Here is a 19,339-nt window from a genome sequence, read left to right on the forward strand (position 1 = left end):
AAGATCCATTTTAACTCTATAATAAATTGATTTAAAATGATTGATTAAAAATGTCTGCCATGAGTGTGGGAAAAGGAAATGACAATTTTTGTATTGAAAATTTGTTGTCTTTAGAATCACCATTTATGCTGGACCAAAGCATGGCAGCTAAAATTATTTATACTCCAGAGTATGAAAAAATTAAACATTGTGCTTTATAAAATATAAAGGACAAATGCAAATTATAGAAACAGTGTTCCACCCATTTCTTTATTTAGCCAAAACTTATTTAGCAACTATAGGTATACCTCAAAGAAATTGCAGGTTTGGTTCCAGACCATTGCAAAAAAGTAAATCTCACACACACACACACACACACACACACACACAATAAGTAAAGTTTTTGGTTTCCCAGTACATATAAAAGTTATGTTTACACTGTAGTTTATTAAGTTTGCAATAGCATTATATCTAAAAATATGCATACTTTAATTTTAAAATACTTTATTGCTAAAAAATGTTAGCCATCATCTAAGCTTTCAGCAAGTCAGAATCTTTTTTGCTGGTGGAGGGTCTTGCTCTGATGTTAATGGCTGCTGACTGATCAGAGTGTAATGGTTGGTGAAGGCCGGGGTGGCTGTGGCAATTTCTTAAAAGAAGACAACAATGAAGTTTGTCACATCGATCGACTCTTCCTTTAATGAACAATTTCTCTGTAGCATGCGATGCTGTGTTTGATGGTATTTTACCAACCGCAGGACTTCTTTCAAAATTGGAGTCAATCCTCTCAAACCCTGCTGCTGCTTTATCAACTAAGTCTATGTAATATTCTAAATCCTTTGCTGTCCTTCCAGTCATCTTCATAGCATCTTCACCAAGGCTAGATTTCATCTCAAAAAACCACTTTCTTTGCTCAGCCATAAGAAGCAACTCCTCATCCTTTCAAGTTTTATCATGAGACTGCAGTGATTCAGTTCCATCTTCAGGCTCCACTTCTAATTCTAGTTCCCTTGCTATTTCAATCACATCTGCAGTTACTTCCTCCGCTGAAGTCTTGAACCTCTCAAAGTCATCCAAGAGAGCTGGAATCGACTTCTTCCAAATTTTTGTTAATGTTTATTTTGTGACCTCTTCCCAGGAATCATTGATGTTGTTAAAGACATCTAGAATGGGGAATCCTTTTCCAAAGGTTTTTATTTACTTTACCCACATCCATCATAGAAGTCACTATCCATGCCAGCTAGAGGCTTATGAAATGTATTTCTTAAATAATAAGACTTGAAAGTCAAAATGACTTGTTGATCCACGGGATGCAGGATGAATATTGTGTTAGCAGGCATGAAAACAACGTTAACTTCATTGTGTATCTTCATCAGAGCTCTTAGATGACCAGGCAAATTGTCAATAAGCCATATTTTGAAAGAATTTTTTTCCTGAGCAGTAGGTCTCAACAATGGTTAAAATATTCAGTAAACTGTATTTTAAACAGATGTGTTGTCATCCAGGCTTTATGGTTCCACTTATAGAGCATAGATGGAATAGATTTAGTGTAATCTTTTTATTTCTTTTTAAAATTTTATTTTATATGTTTTTAAAATTTCAGTATAATTAATGCACAGTGTTATATTAGTTTCAGGTGAACAATATAGAGATTCAACACTCAACTTATCAAGATAAGTGTACTCTTAATTCCCTTCACCCTTCCCTCCACCCATCTCCCTTCTAGTAAACACCAGTTTGTTCTCCATAGTTAAGAATATGTTTATTTATTTGTGTTTTTTTGTTTGTTTGTTTCTCTCTTTTTTCTTTGTTCATTTGTTTTGTTTCTTAAACACCACATATGAGTGAAATCATATGGTATTTCTCTCTCTCTGATTAACTTATTTCACTTAGCATTATGCTCCCTAGATCCATTCATGTTGTTGCACATGGCAAGATTTCATTCTTTTTTTTATGGCTGGGTAATATTCCATTGTATATGTATACCACATCTTCTTTATCCAATCATCTATCAGACACTTGGGCTGCCTCCATAATTTTGGCTATTGTAGATAATGATGCTATAAAAACCAGGGTGCATGTGTCCCTTTAAATTAGTATTCTTGTATTCTTTGGGTAAATACCTAGTAGTGCAATTGCTGGATGGTAGAGTAGTTCTACTTTAACTTTTTGAGGAGACTCCATACTATTTTCCAGAGTGGCTGCACCAGTTTGCATTCCCCACCAATAGTGCAAGTGCAAGAGGATTCCCCTTTCTCCTCATCCATGCCAACACTTGTTGTTTCTTGTGTTGTTGATTATAGCCATTCTGACAAGTGTGAGGTGATACCTCATTGTAGTGTTGATTTATATTTTACCTCATAATCAGTGATGTTGAGCATCTTTTCATGTGTCTGTTGGCCATCTTATGTGTCTTCTTTGGAGAAATGTCTGTTCATGTCTTCTGCCCATTTTTAATTGGATTATTTATTAGATTTATCATAATTCTTAAGGGCCCTAGAAATTTTGGAATGGTAAATTGACATTGGATTCAACTTAAAGTCTTCAACTGCCTTAGTCCCTAACAGGAGAATCAGCCTGTTTTTCGAAGCCAGGCATTGACTTCTCTCTAGCTATGAAAATCCAAAATGCATCTCCTTCCAGTAGAAGGTCATTTGGTCTAGATCGAAAATCTGTTGTTTGGTATAGCAACCTTCATGAATTATCATAGATAGATCTTGAAGAGAATATGCTGCAGCCTCTGCATCAGCACTTGCTACCTTACCTTGCATTTTTATGTTATAGACAACTTCTTTACTTAAACCTCAAGAACCACCTTTCCTAGCTTCAGTATTTTCATCTATAGTTTCCTCATCTCTCTCAGCCCTCACAAAACTGAAGAGAAATAAGGATTTGTCCTGGATTAAGTTTTGATTAAGTGAATGTTGTAGCTGGTTTTATCTTCTCTCCAGACCATTCAGACTTTTTTTCCATATCAACAATAGGGCTGTTTCACTTTCGTATCATTCATGTGTAAACTGGGATAGTACTTTTAATTTCCTTGAGGAATCTTTACTTTGCATATACAACTTAGCTAACTGTTTGGCACAAGTGGTCTAGTTTTCAGCCTATTGTGGCTTTTTTCATACCTTCTACACTAAGATTCATCATTTCTAGCTTTTGATTTAAAGTGAGTGATGTATGACTCTTTCTTTCACATGAACACTTAGAGGCCATTGTAGGGTTGTTAAGTGGCCTAATTTCAATATCGTTGTGACTCGGAATAGGGAGACCTGAGGGGAGGAAAAGAGATGAGGAATGGCAGGTCAGTGGAGCAGTCAGAACACACATAATGTTTATCAAGTTTTCTGTCTTATATGTGCATGGTGTGTGGTGCCCCCAAACAATTCTGATAGTGATATCAAAGATCACTCAACAGAAATCAAAAATAACAGACATAATAATATCGTAAAAAGTTTGAAATTTTGTGGAAAAGACCAAAATGTGACACAGAGACATGAAATGAGCAAATGGTGTTGGAAAAATGCTGCCAATGGACTTGCTTGAAACAAGGTTTCCACAAACCTTCAGTTTGAACAAAATGCAGTATCTGTGAAGCACAATAAAGTGAAACACAAAAAAAACAAAATTTTCCTGTACTGTGTGTTAGGTGCTATGCATCTAGGGCTAAGTAAGTTTCTTGTCTGTCCTCAGAAGCTTCTGTTGACTACAGGAGATGGTGTGAAAACTATTGCAGAAACATAATAGGTACAGCAACAAATGTGTGTACTAAACCCAGTGTTCACAAAAAAGAAAGCAATTAACTCTGTTTAATTGCACAAGGTACATCTTCAAAGGGGTGACAAGCATAGTGTCTGTTCAGTCTCTAGAAATAACAGTAAACTCTTAAGAATCATTTGCTGTTACAATTCAAAGCAACCATATCGAAGGTGGATAGTGCCCTTTAGTATGTAATAAAGCTCTGTGGGTTAGGATGCTGTTGGTTTTCTATTGTGGAAAATCGACACCTTTCTGAATTTTCAGTTGTGATGAACTCCTGAAAACTTGGATTCCTCAACTTATTTCTTACCCTTACCACCTTTCCCACATAATTCCTTTTCAATTCTCTACTTTGTTTTGTATTGATCTCATTGTCCAAACTTTTATATTCACTCAGATATTTATAGTTGAATATGCTGATTAAGATACAGGACTTGATGGCAAAACATTTCTTTTTTTTATATATGAAATTTATTGACAAATTGGTTTCCATACAACACCCAGTGCTCATCCCAAAAGGTGCCCTCCTCAATACCCATCACCCACCCTCTCCTCCCTCCCACCCCCCATCAACCCTCAGTTTGTTCTCAGTTTTTAACAGTCTCTTATGCTTTGGCTCTCTCCCACTCTAACGTCCTTTTTTTTTTTTTTTTTTCCTTCCCCTCCCCCATGGGTTCCTGTTAAGTTTCTCAGGATCCACATAAGAGTGAAACCATATGGTATCTGTCTTTCTCTGTATGGCTTATTTCACTTAGCATCACACTCTCCAGTTCCATCCACGTTGCTACAAAAGGCCATATTTCATTTTTTCTCATTGCCACGTAGTATTCCATTGTGTATATAAACCACAATTTCTTTATCCATTCATCAGTTGATGGACATTTAGGCTCTTTCCATAATTTGGCTATTGTTGAGAGTGCTGCTATGAACATTGGGGAACAGGTGCCCCTATGCATCAGTACTCCTGTATCCCTTGAGTAAATTCCTAGCAGTGCTATTGCTGGGTCATAGGGTAGGTCTATTTTTAATTTTCTGAGGAACCTCCACACTGCTTTCCAGAGCGGCTGCACCAATTTGCATCCCCACCAACAGTGCAAGAGGGTTCCCGTTTCTCCACATCCTCTCCAGCATCTATAGTCTCCTGATTTGTTCATTTTGGCCACTCTGACTGGCGTGAAGTGATACCTGAGTGTGGTTTTGATTTGTATTTCCCTGATAAGGAGCGACGCTGAACATCTTTTCATGTGCCTGTTGGCCATCTGGATGTCTTCTTTAGACAAGTGTCTATTCATGTTTTCTGCCCATTTCTTCACTGGGTTATTTGTTTTTCGGGTGTGGAGTTTGGTGAGCTCTTTATAGATTTTAGATACTAGCCCTTTGTCCGATATGTCATTTGCAAATATCTTTTCCCATTCCGTTGGTTGCCTTTTAGTTGTGTTGGTTGTTTCCTTTGCTGTGCAGAAGCTTTTTATCTTCATAAGGTCCCAGTAATTCACTTTTGCTTTTAATTCCCTTGCCTTTGGGGATGTGTCGAATAAGAGATTGCTACGGCTGAGGTCAGAGAGGTCTTTTCCTGCTTTCTCCTCTAAGGTTCTGATGGTTTCCTGTCTCACATTTAGGTCCTTTATCCATTTTGAGTTTATTTTTGTACATGGTGTGAGAAAGTGGTCCAGTTTCAACCTTCTGCATGTTGCTGTCCAGTTCTCCCAGCACCATTTGTTAAAGAGGCTGTCTTTTTTCCATTGGATGTTCTTTCCTGCTTTGTCAAAGATGAGTTGGCCATACGTTTGTGGGTCTAGTTCTGGGGTTTCTATTCTATTCCATTGGTCTGTGTGTCTGTTTTTGTGCCAATACCATGCTGTCTTGATGATTACAGCTTTGTAGTAGAGGCTAAAGTCTGGGATTGTGATGCCTCCTGCTTTGGTCTTCTTCTTCAAAATTCCTTTGGCTATTTGGGGCCTTTTGTGGTTCCATATGAATTTTATGATTGCTTGTTCTAGTTTCGAGAAGAATGCTGGTGCAATTTTGATTGGGATTGCATTGAATGTGTAGATAGCTTTGGGTAGTATTGACATTTTGACAATATTTATTTTTCCAATCCATGAGCAGGGAATGTCTTTCCATTTCTTTAAATCTTCTTCAATTGCCTTCATAAGTTTTCTATAGTTTTCAGCATACAGATCCTTTACATCTTTGGTTAGATTGATTCCTAGGTATTTTATGCTTCTTGGTGCAATTGTGAATGGGATCAGTTTCTTTATTTGTCTTTCTGTTGCTTCATTGTTAGTGTATAAGAATGCAACTGATTTCTGTACATTGATTTTGTATCCTGCAACTTTGCTGAATTCATGTATCAGTTCTAGCAGACTTTTGGTGTAGTCTATTGGATTTTCCATGTATAATATCATGTCATCTGCAAACAGCGAAAGCTTGACTTCATCTTTGCCAATTTGGATGCCTTTGATTTCCTTTTGTTGTCTGATTGCTGATGCTAGAACTTCCAGCACTATGTTAAACAACAACGGTGAGAGTGGGCATCCCTGTCGTGTTCCTGATCTCAGGGAAAAAGCTCTCAGTTTTTCCCCATTGAGGATGATGTTAGCTGTGGGCTTTTCATAAATGGCTTTTATGATGTTTAAGTATGTTCCTTCTATTTATTAAGAAAGGGTGCTGGATTTTGTCAAAGGCCTTTTCTGCATCGATTGACAGGATCATATCGTTCTTCTCTTTTTTTTTGTTAATGTGATGTATCACGTTGATTGATTTGCGAATGTTGAACCAGCCCTGCATCCCAGGAATGAATCCCACTTGATCATGGTGAATCATTCTTTTTATATGCTGTTGAATTCGATTTGCTAGTATCTTATTGAGAATTTTTGCATCCATATTCATCAGGGATATTGGCCTGTAGTTCTCTTTTTTTACTGGGTCTCTCTGTCTGGTTTAGGAATCAAAGTAATACTGGCTTCATAGAATGAGTCTGGAAGTTTTCCTTCCCTTTCTATTTCTTGGAATAGCTTGAGAAGGATAGGTATTATCTCTGCTTTAAACGTCTGGTAGAACTCCCCTGGGAAGCCATCTGGTCCTGGACTCTTATTTGTTGGGAGATTTTTGATAACCGATTCAATTTCTTCGCTGGTTATGGGTCTGTTCAAGCTTTCTATTTCCTCCTGATTGAGTTTTGGAAGAGTGTGGGTGTTCAGGAATTTGTCCATTTCTTCCAGGTTGTCCAATTTGTTGGCATATAATTTTTCATAGTATTCCCTGATAATTGTTTGTATCTCTGAGGGATTGGTTGTAATCATTCCATTTTCATTCATGATTTTATCTATTTGGGTCATCTCCCTTTTCTTTTTGAGAAGCCTGGCTAGAGGTTTGTCAATTTTGTTTATTTTTTCAAAAAACCAACTCTTGGTTTCGTTGATCTGCTCTACAGTTTTTTTAGATTCTATATTGTTTATTTCTGCTCTGATCTTTATTATTTCTCTTCTTCTGCTGGGTTTAGGCTGCCTTTGCTGTTCTGCTTCTATTTCCTTTAGGTGTGCTGTTAGATTTTGTATTTGGGATTTTTCTTGTTTCTTGAGATAGGCCTGGATTGCAATGTATTTTCCTCTCAGGACTGCCTTCGCTGCGTCCCAAAGCGTTTGGATTGTTGTATTTTCCTTTTCGTTTGTTTCCATATATTTTTTGATTTCTTCTCTAATTGCCTGGTTGACCCACTCATTCATTAGTAGGGTGTTCTTTAACCTCCATGCTTTTGGAGGTTTTCCAGACTTTTTCCTGTGGTTGATTTCAAGCTTCATAGCATTGTGGTCTGAAAGGATGCATGGTATAATTTCAATTCTTGTAAACTTATGAAGGGCTGTTTTGTGACCCAGTATATGATCTATCTTGGAGAATGTTCCATGTGCACTCGAGAAGAAAGTATATTCTGTTGCTTTGGGATGCAGAGTTCTAAATATATCTGTCAAGTCCATCTGATCCAGTGTCTCATTCAGGGCCCTTGTTTCTTTATTGACCGTGTGTCTAGATGATCTATCCATTTCTGTAAGTGGGGTGTTAAAGTCCCCAGCAATTACCACATTCTTATCAATAAGGTTGCTTCTGTTTATGAGTAATTGTTTTATATATTTGGGGGCTCCGGTATTCGGCGCATAGACATTTATAATTGTTAGCTCTTCCTGATGGATAGACCCTGTAACTATTATATAATGTCCTTCTTCATCTCTTGTTACAGCCTTTAATTTAAAGTCTAGTTTGTCTGATATAAGTATGGCTACTCCAGCTTTCTTTTGGCTTCCAGTAGCATGATAAATAGTTCTCCATCCCCTCACTCTGAATCTAAAGGTGTCCTCAGGTCTAAAATGAGTCTCTTGTAGACAGCAAATAGATGGGTCTTGTTTTTTTATCCATTCTGATACCCTATATCTTTTGGTTGGCGCATTTAATCCGTTTACATTCAGTGTTATTATAGAAAGATACGGGTTTAGAGTCATTGTGATGTCTGTATGTTTTATGCTTGTAGTGATGTCTCTGGTACTTTGTCTCACAGGGTCCCCCTTAGGATCTCTTGTAGGGCTGGTTTAGTGGTGACAAATTCCTTCAGTTTTTGTTTGTTTGGGAAGACCTTTATCTCTCCTTCTATTCTAAATGACAGACTTGCTGGATAAAGGATTCTCGGCTGCATATTTTTTCTGTCTAGCACACTGAAAATCTCGTGCCAATTCTTTCTGGCCTGCCAAGTTTCAAAAGAGAGATCCGTCACGAGTCTTATAGGTCTCCCTTTATATGTGAGGGCACGTTTACCCCTTGCTGCTTTCAGAATTTTCTCTTTATCCTTGTATTTTGCCAGTTTCACTATGATATGTCGTGCAGAAGATCGATTCAAGTTACGTTTGAAGGGAGTTCTCTGTGCCTCTTGGATTTCAATGCCTTTTTCCTTCCCCAGTTCAGGGAAGTTCTCAGCTATTATTTCTTCAAGTACCCCTTCAGCACCTTTCCCTCTCTCTTCCTCCTCTGGGATACCAATTATGCGTATATTATTTCTTTTTAGCGTATCACTTAGTTCTCTAATTTTCCCCTCATACTCCTGGATTTTTTTATCTCTCTTTTTCTCAGCTTCCTCTTTTTCCATAACTTTATCTTCTAGTTCACCTATTCTCTCCTCTGCCTCTTCCATCCGAGCCGTGGTGGTTTGCATTTTGTTTTGCATTTCCTTTAAAGCGTTTTTCAGCTCCTCGTGACTGTTCCTTAGTCCCTTGATCTCTGTAGCAAGAGATTCTCTGCTGTCCTGTATACTGTTTTCCAGCCCAGCGATTAATTTTATGACTATGATTCTAAATTCACTTTCTGTTATATTATTTAAATCCTTTTTGATCAGTTCATTAGCTGTTGTTATTTCCTGGAGATTCTTCTGAGGGGAATTCTTCCGCTTGGTCATTTTGGATAGTCCCTGGTGTGGTGAGGACCTGCAGGGCACTTCCCCTGTGCTGTGGTGTATAACTGGAGTTGGTGGACGGGGCCGCAGTCAGTCCTGATGTCTGCCCCCAGCCCACCGCTGGGGCCACAGTCAGACTGGTGTGTGCCTTCTCTTCCCCTCTCCTAGGGGCGGGATTCACTGTGGGGTGGTGTGGCCCGTCTGGGCTACTCGCACACTGCCAGGCTTGTGATGCTGGGGATCTGGCGTATTAGCTGGGGTGGGAAGGCAAGGTGCACGGCGGCAGGGGGGGCAGGCTTAGCTCGCTTCTCCTTAGGTGATCCACTTCAGGAGGGGCCCTGTGGCAGCCGGAGGGAGTCAGATCCGCTGCTGGAGGTTTGGCTCCGCAGAAGCACAGAGTTGGGTGTTTGCGCGGAGCGAGCAATTTCCCTGGCCGGAACCGGTTCCCTTTGGGATTTTGGCTGGGAGATGGGCGGGGGAGATGGCGCTGGCGAGCGCCTTTGTTCCCCGCCAAACTGAGCTCTGTAGTCCGGGGGCTCCGCAGCTCACCCTCCCTTTGTCCTCCAGCCTTCCCGCTTTCCAAGCAGAGCTGTTAACTTATGACCTCCCAGACGCTAAGTCGCGCTTGCTGTCGGAACACAGTCCGTCAGGCGCCTCCGCTTTTGCAAGCCGGACTCGGGGGTTCTGCTTGGCCGGCGAGCTGCCCCTCCGCCCCGGCTCCCTCCCGCCAGTCCGTGGAGCACGCACCGTCTCGCCGCCCTTCCTACCCTCTTCCGTGGGCCTCTCGTCTGCGCTTGGGTCTGGTGACTCCGTTCTGCTAATCCTCTGGCGGTTTTCTGGGTTATTTAGGCAGGTGTAGGTGGAAACTAAGTGATCAGCAGGACGCGCGGTGAGCCCAGCGTCCTCCTACGCCGCCATCTTCCCAGAATCCTGCAAAACATTATTTATTTGGAAATAATTTGACATTCCATGCCTTATATGGATTTCTGGGCTTTCAATTGGTTAACCTGTCATATTTATACCTCCCTTTGCTTTAAAATGACAAGCATGGCTAATTACAGTTTTGTTTATTTTTTGATTTTGTTTTCCAAGTGTGTCATTAATAACAAAATCTAGAGAATTGCGGCTTCTAAGTCCAGGAACCTATGTGTGCAAGTAGACTCAGATGTGTCTTTATGATTGTATGTGCATGCACATATGAATATATAGATTTACATTAGAGATATAATCTCAAAGTAACTGTCTCTAAGCAATCATATATGCTGTTAATACTTTAAAAATGCTTTGTTGTGGATGGATATAGACTAGTAATTTAAGGGTGGTAGAACTGAGGCAAAATATAAATTAATGCTTTATAAGAGAGATGTATTATTTTTGTGTATACCATAGTGAGTCCAATATTTGGACTTTTATTTCTAAGAATTATTTCTTCTACAAGACCCTTTTTGTATATAAGCTAATGTTATTTGGGTTATAGTCAAAGATTAGAAACAAGTTTTATAAATTATTTTAAACCACACTTACTGCGTTTTCTGATTACAATAGCAATGAAAAATTGAAAAAGAAAACCATACCATAAATAGTAGAAACCACTCACAATTCCATCACAGTCTATAGCTAACATGGACATTTTTTCCTTTTGTTTCTTTTCTAACATGTGTGTTATACATATTCCTTTAGTCATTTCAGTCATTCAACAAATAGTTACTAAGCAGGTTAATGCTCAGGTCATATGCATGTACCTGTGCGTATTTATTTTTACCTGAAATATAATCCACATACCACAGAAATCATATAGTAAAATGTATAATTCAGTAATTTTAGTATATTTGCAAAATTGTGCAACTATCATCACTATCTAATTCTAGAATATTTTCATTATCTCAAAAACAAAACCAACAAACCCATACTCACTAGCAGTCACTTCTATTCTTGCGTCCTCCACCCGCCATAGTATCCACTGATCTTCTTTCTATCTGTATGGATTTGTGTGTTCTAGGCATTTCTATAAATAGAAAAAGTGGCTTTTGTTACTGGCTTCCTCAAATTATTATATTATTTTCAAGGTTTATCTGTTATGTAGCATGAATCAGTACTTTATTTTTATGCCTGAATAATATTCCATCCTATGAATGTGCTATATTTTGCTTATCCATTCATCAGTTGATGACATTTGGGTTGTTTCTACTTTTTTGCTATTATGAATAATGCTTGTTATGAATATTCATGTACAACTTTTTATGTGGACATATGTTTTCAATTCTCTTGGGTACATAAATAGGAATGGAATTGCTGGGTGAGATGGTACCTCTATGTTTAGCAGTTTGTGGAACTGCAGACTGTTTTCCACAGCAGCTGCAACATTTTGCATTCTTATCAGCAATGTGTATGACTTTCAAATTCTCCATATCCTAGCCGACACTTGCTATTTCTGTCATTTTTATTATATCTATCCTAGTGGTTTTGAAATGGTATCTTATTGTGATTTTGATTTGCATTTCCCTAATGAACAATGGTATTGAGTATCTGTCCATGTGCTTATAGGCCATTTGTGTATCTTCTTTGGAGAAATGTCTGTTCAAATCCTTTGCCCATCTTTTTTTTCTTTTACTTTTTGTAACTAATCTCTACACCCAACATGAGACTCAAACTCATGAACCACAGATCAAGAGTCACATGCTCTACTGACTGAGCCAGCCAGGGGCCCCTCCTTTGCTCACATTTTCATCTTTTTTATTGAGTTGTAATAGTACTTTATATATTTGTATAGTAGACTCTTATCAGATAGTGATTTGCATATGTTATCTCCGTTTTGTGCATCCTTACACTTTCTTGATAGTATTTTTTAGAGCACAAAAACTTGTAAATTTTGATGAAATTCAATATATTATTTACTCTATTGTTGCTTATGTTTTCATTTTATATCTAAGAAACTATTAACTAATCTAAGGTCACAAGCTTCACCCTTTTGTTTTCTTATAAGTGTTTTATATTTCAACTCCTACATTTGATCTTTGATTTATTTGAGTTAGCTTTTGTATGTGGTGTGACATAGAGGTCCAATTTCATTCTTTTGCTTGTGGATATCCAGTCATCCCGGTTCTGTTTATTGAAAGTAATATTCTTTCCCCTTTGAATTGTCTTAATACTGTTGTAAAAAATCAATTGACCATAGATACAGGAGTTTATTTTTGGAATCTCAATTCCATTCTATTGATATTATATACATAGACAAATTCCTATTAACAAAAACTACATAAACTCAAGAAACCGCAAACTAGGGGCGCCTGGGTGGCTCTGTTGGTTAAGTGTTTGACTTCAGCTCAGGTTATGAACTCATGGTTCATGAGTTTGAACCCCACGTCGGGCTCTGTGCTGACATCTCAGAGCCTGGAGACTGCTTCGGATTCTGTGTCTCCCTCTCTCTGTGCCCCTCCCAAGCTTGCACTCTCTCTCTCTCTCTCTTTCTCTCTCTCAAAAAATAAATAAATATTAAAAAAAATAAACCACAAACTAAATAGACCTAAAACAAATGAAGAGGTTAAATCAGTAATCAAAAAAAAAAACCTACAAAAAAATCCCAAGATCAGATACATTAATACTGCTGAATTTTTCTAGACATTTAAAGGATTAACACCAATTCTTATCCAGTTCATTGGTATACAGTTGTTCATACTATTCCCTTATAGTCTTTATTTATGTAAAGTCAGTAACAATGTCTCTGCTTTTATTAATGTTTTTAATGCAGTTGACCCTTGAACAATATGGTTGTGAAGGGTGCCAACCCTTGCACAAAATTCATAATTTCATAATAACAAATAACATAATGCAAATAACATAATAACAAACATAATAACAAACATAATAACAAAGTCATTAGTAGTTAACTAATATTGTTGAAAAGATTCCTTATCAATATCACAGTTGATTAGCACATATTTTATGTTGTATTATATATATATATAATTTTTATAATAATCTAAAAAAAGAAAATACTATTCCGAAAATCATAAGGAAGAGAAACTATGTCTACAACTATGTACTTTAAATACCCATGTGTAAGTGGACCCATGCAGTTCAAAACTTTTAAGAGTTAACTCTAAATTGAGAATTCTCCTTTTTTCTTAATCAAGCTCAAAGTGTTTAAATTTTGTCACAAAGCCAACTTTTGATTTTGTTGATTTTCTGTCTTTTTTTATCCTCTGTATTATTTATTAACATTTTAATTTTTATTATTTCTCTTCCTTCATGATTTGCTTTAGTTCTTATTTATTCAGCTTCATAAGGTGGAAGATTCTTCCCTTGATTCCTTTCTTTTTTTTTAAATTTTTTTTAATGCATATTCATTTTTGAGAGAGAGAGAGAGAGAGAGAGAGACAGAGTGTGAGCGGGCAGAGAGAGAGGGAGACACAGAATGGGAAGCGGGCTCCAGGCTCTGAGTGGTCAGCACAGAGCCTGACCCAGGGTTTGAACTCAAGAACTGTGAGATCATGACCTGAGCAGAAGTTGGACATATAACCGACTGAGCCACCCAAGCGCTCCTGAGATCACATTTCTTTTTTAACAAAGATGTTTACAGTTCCAATTGTCCTTCTAGAAGTTGTTTTAGGTGTATCCCAAAGGTTTTAGTATGTAATATTTTTGTTTTAATTCATCTCATAGTTTTCTAATTTCCTTTGTTATTTTTTTGTCCCCTTCATTATTCAGGATTATGTTTTTAATTTCCACGTATTTGTAATTTTCCAAAGTTCCTCTTGTTATTGATTTCTAATTTCATTCCATCATGGATGAAGAACATATTTTGTATGATCCTCAATCTTTTTAAGTTAATCAACACTTTTTTTTTATCTGCTAATATATGGGCTATCCTGGGAAAAGTTCCGTGTGCACTTGAGAAGTGCCTTCTGTTGTTTTTGGATGGAAGGTTCTAAAAATGTCTGCTAGGTGTAGCTGGTTTATAGTGTTGTTTGTGTCTTCTGTTTTCTTGATGATTTTCTGTATAGTTATATCTGTTATTGAAAGTGAGGTATTAAAGGCTCCAACTGTATTGTTGAATTCCCCATTTGTTTCTTCAATTCTGTCAGTTTTGCTTAATCAAATTACCTCCTACCAGAGATTGCTTTCGTTGCTATTTATTGTTCTTGTTTTTATGAGTTTGTTTAGTGACTTTTTTGAATTAATTCTGTAAAGTGTGTATTATTTGTCATGTGTGGCTACTGAAGTCTGTTTAGGTTGCTCAGTGGTCAGCCAATGATTGGATGGGGATTTTCCTAAATTCCTGGAAACAATAAATCAATCTTTGCTGAATTGCTGTGTGTGTATGCTAGGGCACATACATTGCTCATCCAAGTAGTTAAAAATTCTGTCTTAGCCTTCTATTCCTACTTGCACAGAGCCTCAAGGTCAGGCATAGGTGAGAGTTTAGGGTTTTCTCAGCTATGAGTATGTATACAACACTGTGTGTGAACATAGCTCTAAGCATGCACTTGGCCTTCCAGATTCCCGAGACTATATGAGGAGTTGTTTAGAGCACCCAATGGATATATCATTTTCCAGCTTTTATTTCTAAGCTTTTTCATTTACCTATTCTTTGCCCCAACTGTTATCTACCACTTCAGGCAACAGAGAAGTTATACCTAAGAAAGAGGCTGTTCATACTGGTTGAGTTCCAATTTTGATTAAGAAACAAACAAACAAACAAACAAACAAACAAACAAAAACAGCCTTGAGACAGAGGTTTTCTAGGGAACCACCAGACAAATCAAGAATGATTATTCTCTGGGACTGGGGCTTTCAAGTAACTCCAGCCCCATTCTTCCTCTCTGGTGGCTACCAGTCTGCTGATTTTTATTGTGAACATACATTATTGGTTTTTAAAGCTACCACAGAGCTGGGGATGGAGGCAGGGTGTGAATAAGGAAAATTAATGTACCATATAATTTGCTATTCTTATTGAGATTTGGCATTTATTTTATGGAATACATGCTCCCAGATTGCCACAAGTATTTGGTTAATTTCCAGAGTTCTGAAACAAAATTTATTATAACCATTTTGCTGGTGTGCTCATTGCTTTTATGGAGAACATTTTTGGAGGTCCTTACTCTACTGTCTTACTAATGTCCATCATTTTGTTTTAGTATGGAGAATACTAATTAGGTTGAAAGTTTTTAGGTGTGTTCATTGACCAGCTATGTGTGTTTATGTTAATTTTTCCTTTTTTCTATTGGATTATTATATTATTTTTTTTGTGTGTGTGGATACTAAACTTTATCTGTCACATATGTTCAAATATTTTCTCGAGATTTTTGTCTTTGAACATCATTTAATGTTTTTTGGATGAAAGAATGCTTATATAAATCATTCATCATAAGCCTGACTCTAAATGAAATACTAAAGGGAACTTCTAACTTCATTCTCAGTCACTTTTTAAGCTCCTTTGTCTTGCATATTTTTCAAAATTTGATGTGTCTTTGTTACTCTTTTCTCTACTCTATATATTCTTCTAATAATGATGCCACCAACCTAGTGGCTTCCACTCTTCCCAAAATTGTTGCTACTTTTTACATCTCAGTACCCAGCCCATACCTTTCATGAGCTCTTGTATATATCCAGTTTTCCCAAGGGGACCATCATCCTCCCAGTCTCTTGGCCAAGTAACCTGTAAAGTTATCCTTGATTTCTCCACATCTAATTGTCATCAGCCTTATGGGTGTATTTAGTATCTCTACAATGTGTACTGCCCATTCTGTCTCAATTGTCATTGATTAATTCTGGCTTTCATTATGTCATGTGAAAACTTCTTGCCTGAATTTCTTTACCTCTCTACCTTCTCTCTCTCTCTCTCTCTCTCTCTCTCTGTCTCTCACACACACACACAATCACTTACTCCTTCCTCCAGAATAATCATTCTCTAAGGCAAATTTTATCTTGCCCCTTTCAAATTCATACTTAAAATCTTTCAAAAGGTGATTTCCTCTTGGAATTCTTTTACTCTATCTGACTATGATCCTTTGTCAAGTGCAGAAGCCATGTTATCTTAATTAAAAAAAGTATGCCCAGTACAGTGCCTGATATATACTAAAAACATAATTAAATTTTAATGAAAGAATTACCAGTAACTTCTAGAATAATTTATTGAATTTATTAACTAATTATGTATAAATTTCCTCCTTTCATTGAAGTTGTTATTTCATGTTGAATGGAATCATTCTTAGAGCTGATTTATTAAAACAGCATTTGTGAGTTAAGCCTTCCTAACTCTAGTGGAGGCTCAGGTGGTTGACAAGCATGACTTAAAACATAGATTTCCTATCATTTCACAAATTGAGTAGACACCTGATATCACCAAATAAGATACTGAAGTGCTTTTAGCGATAATGAATAGGAGGGAGAAAAGACACTTGTATGTTTTATTAGACAAGATCCCAAAGAGGCAGCTGACAGTATAAAATGCAGCAATTGGAGTGTAGATTTTGCAGAGAAAGCCGTCTTATATTAAGACATAAAACAGACATTTTATGAGAATGTCTTTTAGAAGATCAACAAATTGAATATTCCAAAGCTCTGAACATGTTGTACTTGCAAGCATTATATCCTTTCCCCTTCTCATTAAGCAAACATAGTGATGATAGCCAGTCTGCACTTTATGTTCCCTGGGTAGGGAGCTACAAAGAAACCATGAACAATTGTCATAAGGTGTTCATGGAGCCCATTAATTCAAGGAACAACCAAAAATAATTGCTGCTTGAGTGTCAGCAAAATAGTGGTATAAAACAAAGGTTACGTAATTTTCAAAAAGAAATGTGCAACCAATGATTGATACCCTTATGTTGACACATTAGCAAGATATAGCCAGTAAAATTGGGGGAGGATTAAAAAACTTATGATAAATTTGTATTTATAAAATCAGAATTTCTGAGCTGGAGCTTTTAAAATCATTTTTTAGTGATAGGTAAACAAACCTAGGGAAACAAAGTGACTTTCTCAAGATAACAAATAATATAGTTTGAACTATACACATCCTTAATAATCATAATAATTAAAATTAGTAGAGAACACTTAATGTTCCAGAAAATAGTTTAAGCACTTGCTGTATATTTATTTAATCCATACTTTATGAAGTAGATGCTATAATTATCCCATTTTGCACATTTGGAAACTAAAGTATACGTTGAATAACTTATCCAAAATTATGAAATTAATAAATTATCAAGATATGATTCAAACTCGGACAATCTATATCCAGTTCATGAATTTTTAACCATTGTGTTATATTGTCTTTCACTCCCTTTACCTCAGTAAATTCAGGTTTAGTATTATTGTCATAGAAGAATATTGTATAATTATGTTTTGTGGTGACAAATTCCAGACTTCTGTGGGCTTTCTGTATTTAGCAACCAAAATTAAGATAATTTCTTAGAATATGTTTATATATAACCTATAAATATTTTCCTTGCAGAAGATTAACATATGGCTCTTTAGCCTCAATTTATTGATTTCAGTACTGGCATGGATTTGATTCCAGCTTCATTTGCTTTATGGTCTTTGGCAAGTTGCCTCATTTCCCTGTAGTTAAAGTTCTCGATTTATTTTTGTAAGGAGGAAATACTGTCCTGTAGTATGGCTGTCTACAGTGAGATGTGAAATCAGGAGTGAAGGGGACATCAAACTATCATGTCAGTGTGGGAGAGCTACCACAGGCGTAAATTCAGCTCAGAAGGCAGGAGCCTGAATGTGAATGATATGCCCAATGAAAGTACTCTGAAGTGGAATCAATAGTCAGCATCTCAAAAGCTGAACACAGAGTCTCAGCTGAACAGACCATGTAATCTAAGAGAAATCTTAAAGTATTCTTCAGTCAGAGATACAAACAGGCAATCTGATTCAGAAAGGTCTGTTTACTAGCAGCATAGCTTCAATTTCGTCATCTTGACATCGAGATAACAGTTCCGATCTTGCTTGGCTATTGAGAAAATTTTTAAATGGATTAAAATATCTGGCACAATTTATGGGTGCCTGGGTGGCTCAGTTGGTTAAGCGGCTGACTCTTGGTTTTGGCCCTGGTCATGATCTCACGGTTTTGTGAGTTCAAGCCCTGTGTTGGGCTCTGTGCTGACAGTGCAGAGCCTGCGTGGGATTCTTTCTCTTCTTCCTCTCTCAAATAAACTTAAAACAATTTTAAAAACATAGTTTAAATTTCAGTGATTTTCAAATGAAAGCTTTTGTAAATGAGTGAAGGCATTTTTAAAATGTTTTTCTTTTTTTAATGTTTATTTATTTTTGAGAGAGAGTGAGGGACAGAATGCAAGTGGGGGAGAGGCAGAGAGAGAGGGAGACACAGAATCTGAAGCAAGGTCCAGGCTCCAAGCTATCAGCACAGAGCCAGACGTGGGGCGTAAACTTTAGAGCTGTGAGATCATGACCTAAGCTGAAGTTGGACACCCAACCCACTGAGCCACCCAGGTGCCCCAGTGAGGGTATTTTTGACTGTTCGAATGACTTGCAACCATTATTGGATTTTTGTCAGTGGGAACCTGGCATACTAAATGTTCTGCAATATCCAGAATAATTCTGTACAACTAGGAACTCCTCCACTCAAAACTACCATTTACTTCTCTGAGAAATGCTAGAAGAAGCTAAGGAATTACAGCTATTTTATTATAAAGAATTCTGTCATAGAGATGAAAGTTCTTTAAATTTTTCATGCCTAAGGTGAGAATGAGCTCTTAATTCTATGGTCTGTGATTCTATTCCTAGATTTCTTCTCCTCATTCTAAGTTGAAGATTCTAAGTATGGGAGACAATTATTCTGTCTCCTTTGTTGTTTCTGTTCTCTAGTCTAAACAATTCAGGTTCCTGCAGCTGTGTTGCTAGTCGTCCCTTGATCTGAAACATCTTGAAAAGCTTGTTATATGGCATTGTCACAGGGGTTCTCCATAATTGCTTGTCTGGACTCATTCTAATTTTTCACTGTTTTGCTTAGAATATATGCCCTGATTTTAGTACATTATGCCATATGGAGTTGTACCTGTGCAATATATTGTGACCTCATTGTTTTCTTGGACCTTTAGTGTTAACTGAGTATTAATCAGCATGTACATGGCTAAATTCAATGTGTGTTCATCTGAAGTTTCAATATATACATTCAAACCGAATTGAGTCTTC

At 37.1% G+C, this 19,339-nt stretch overlaps 1 long non-coding RNA gene across 1 annotated transcript; it reads left to right on the forward strand.

Annotated features, from left to right (window-relative positions):
• Positions 1-2,857: 2,857 nt before the first annotated feature.
• On the forward strand, positions 2,858-11,055 carry LOC115527242. The gene is made up of 3 exons (XR_003972868.1): positions 2,858-2,873; positions 3,566-3,570; positions 10,974-11,055. It is a non-coding gene; the product is annotated as an uncharacterized LOC115527242 (long non-coding RNA).
• The last annotated feature ends 8,284 nt before the right edge of the window (positions 11,056-19,339 follow it).

Source organism: Lynx canadensis, chromosome D2 (genome assembly GCF_007474595.2).
Source record: "Lynx canadensis isolate LIC74 chromosome D2, mLynCan4.pri.v2, whole genome shotgun sequence".
Classification (NCBI taxonomy): domain Eukaryota; kingdom Metazoa; phylum Chordata; class Mammalia; order Carnivora; family Felidae; genus Lynx; species Lynx canadensis.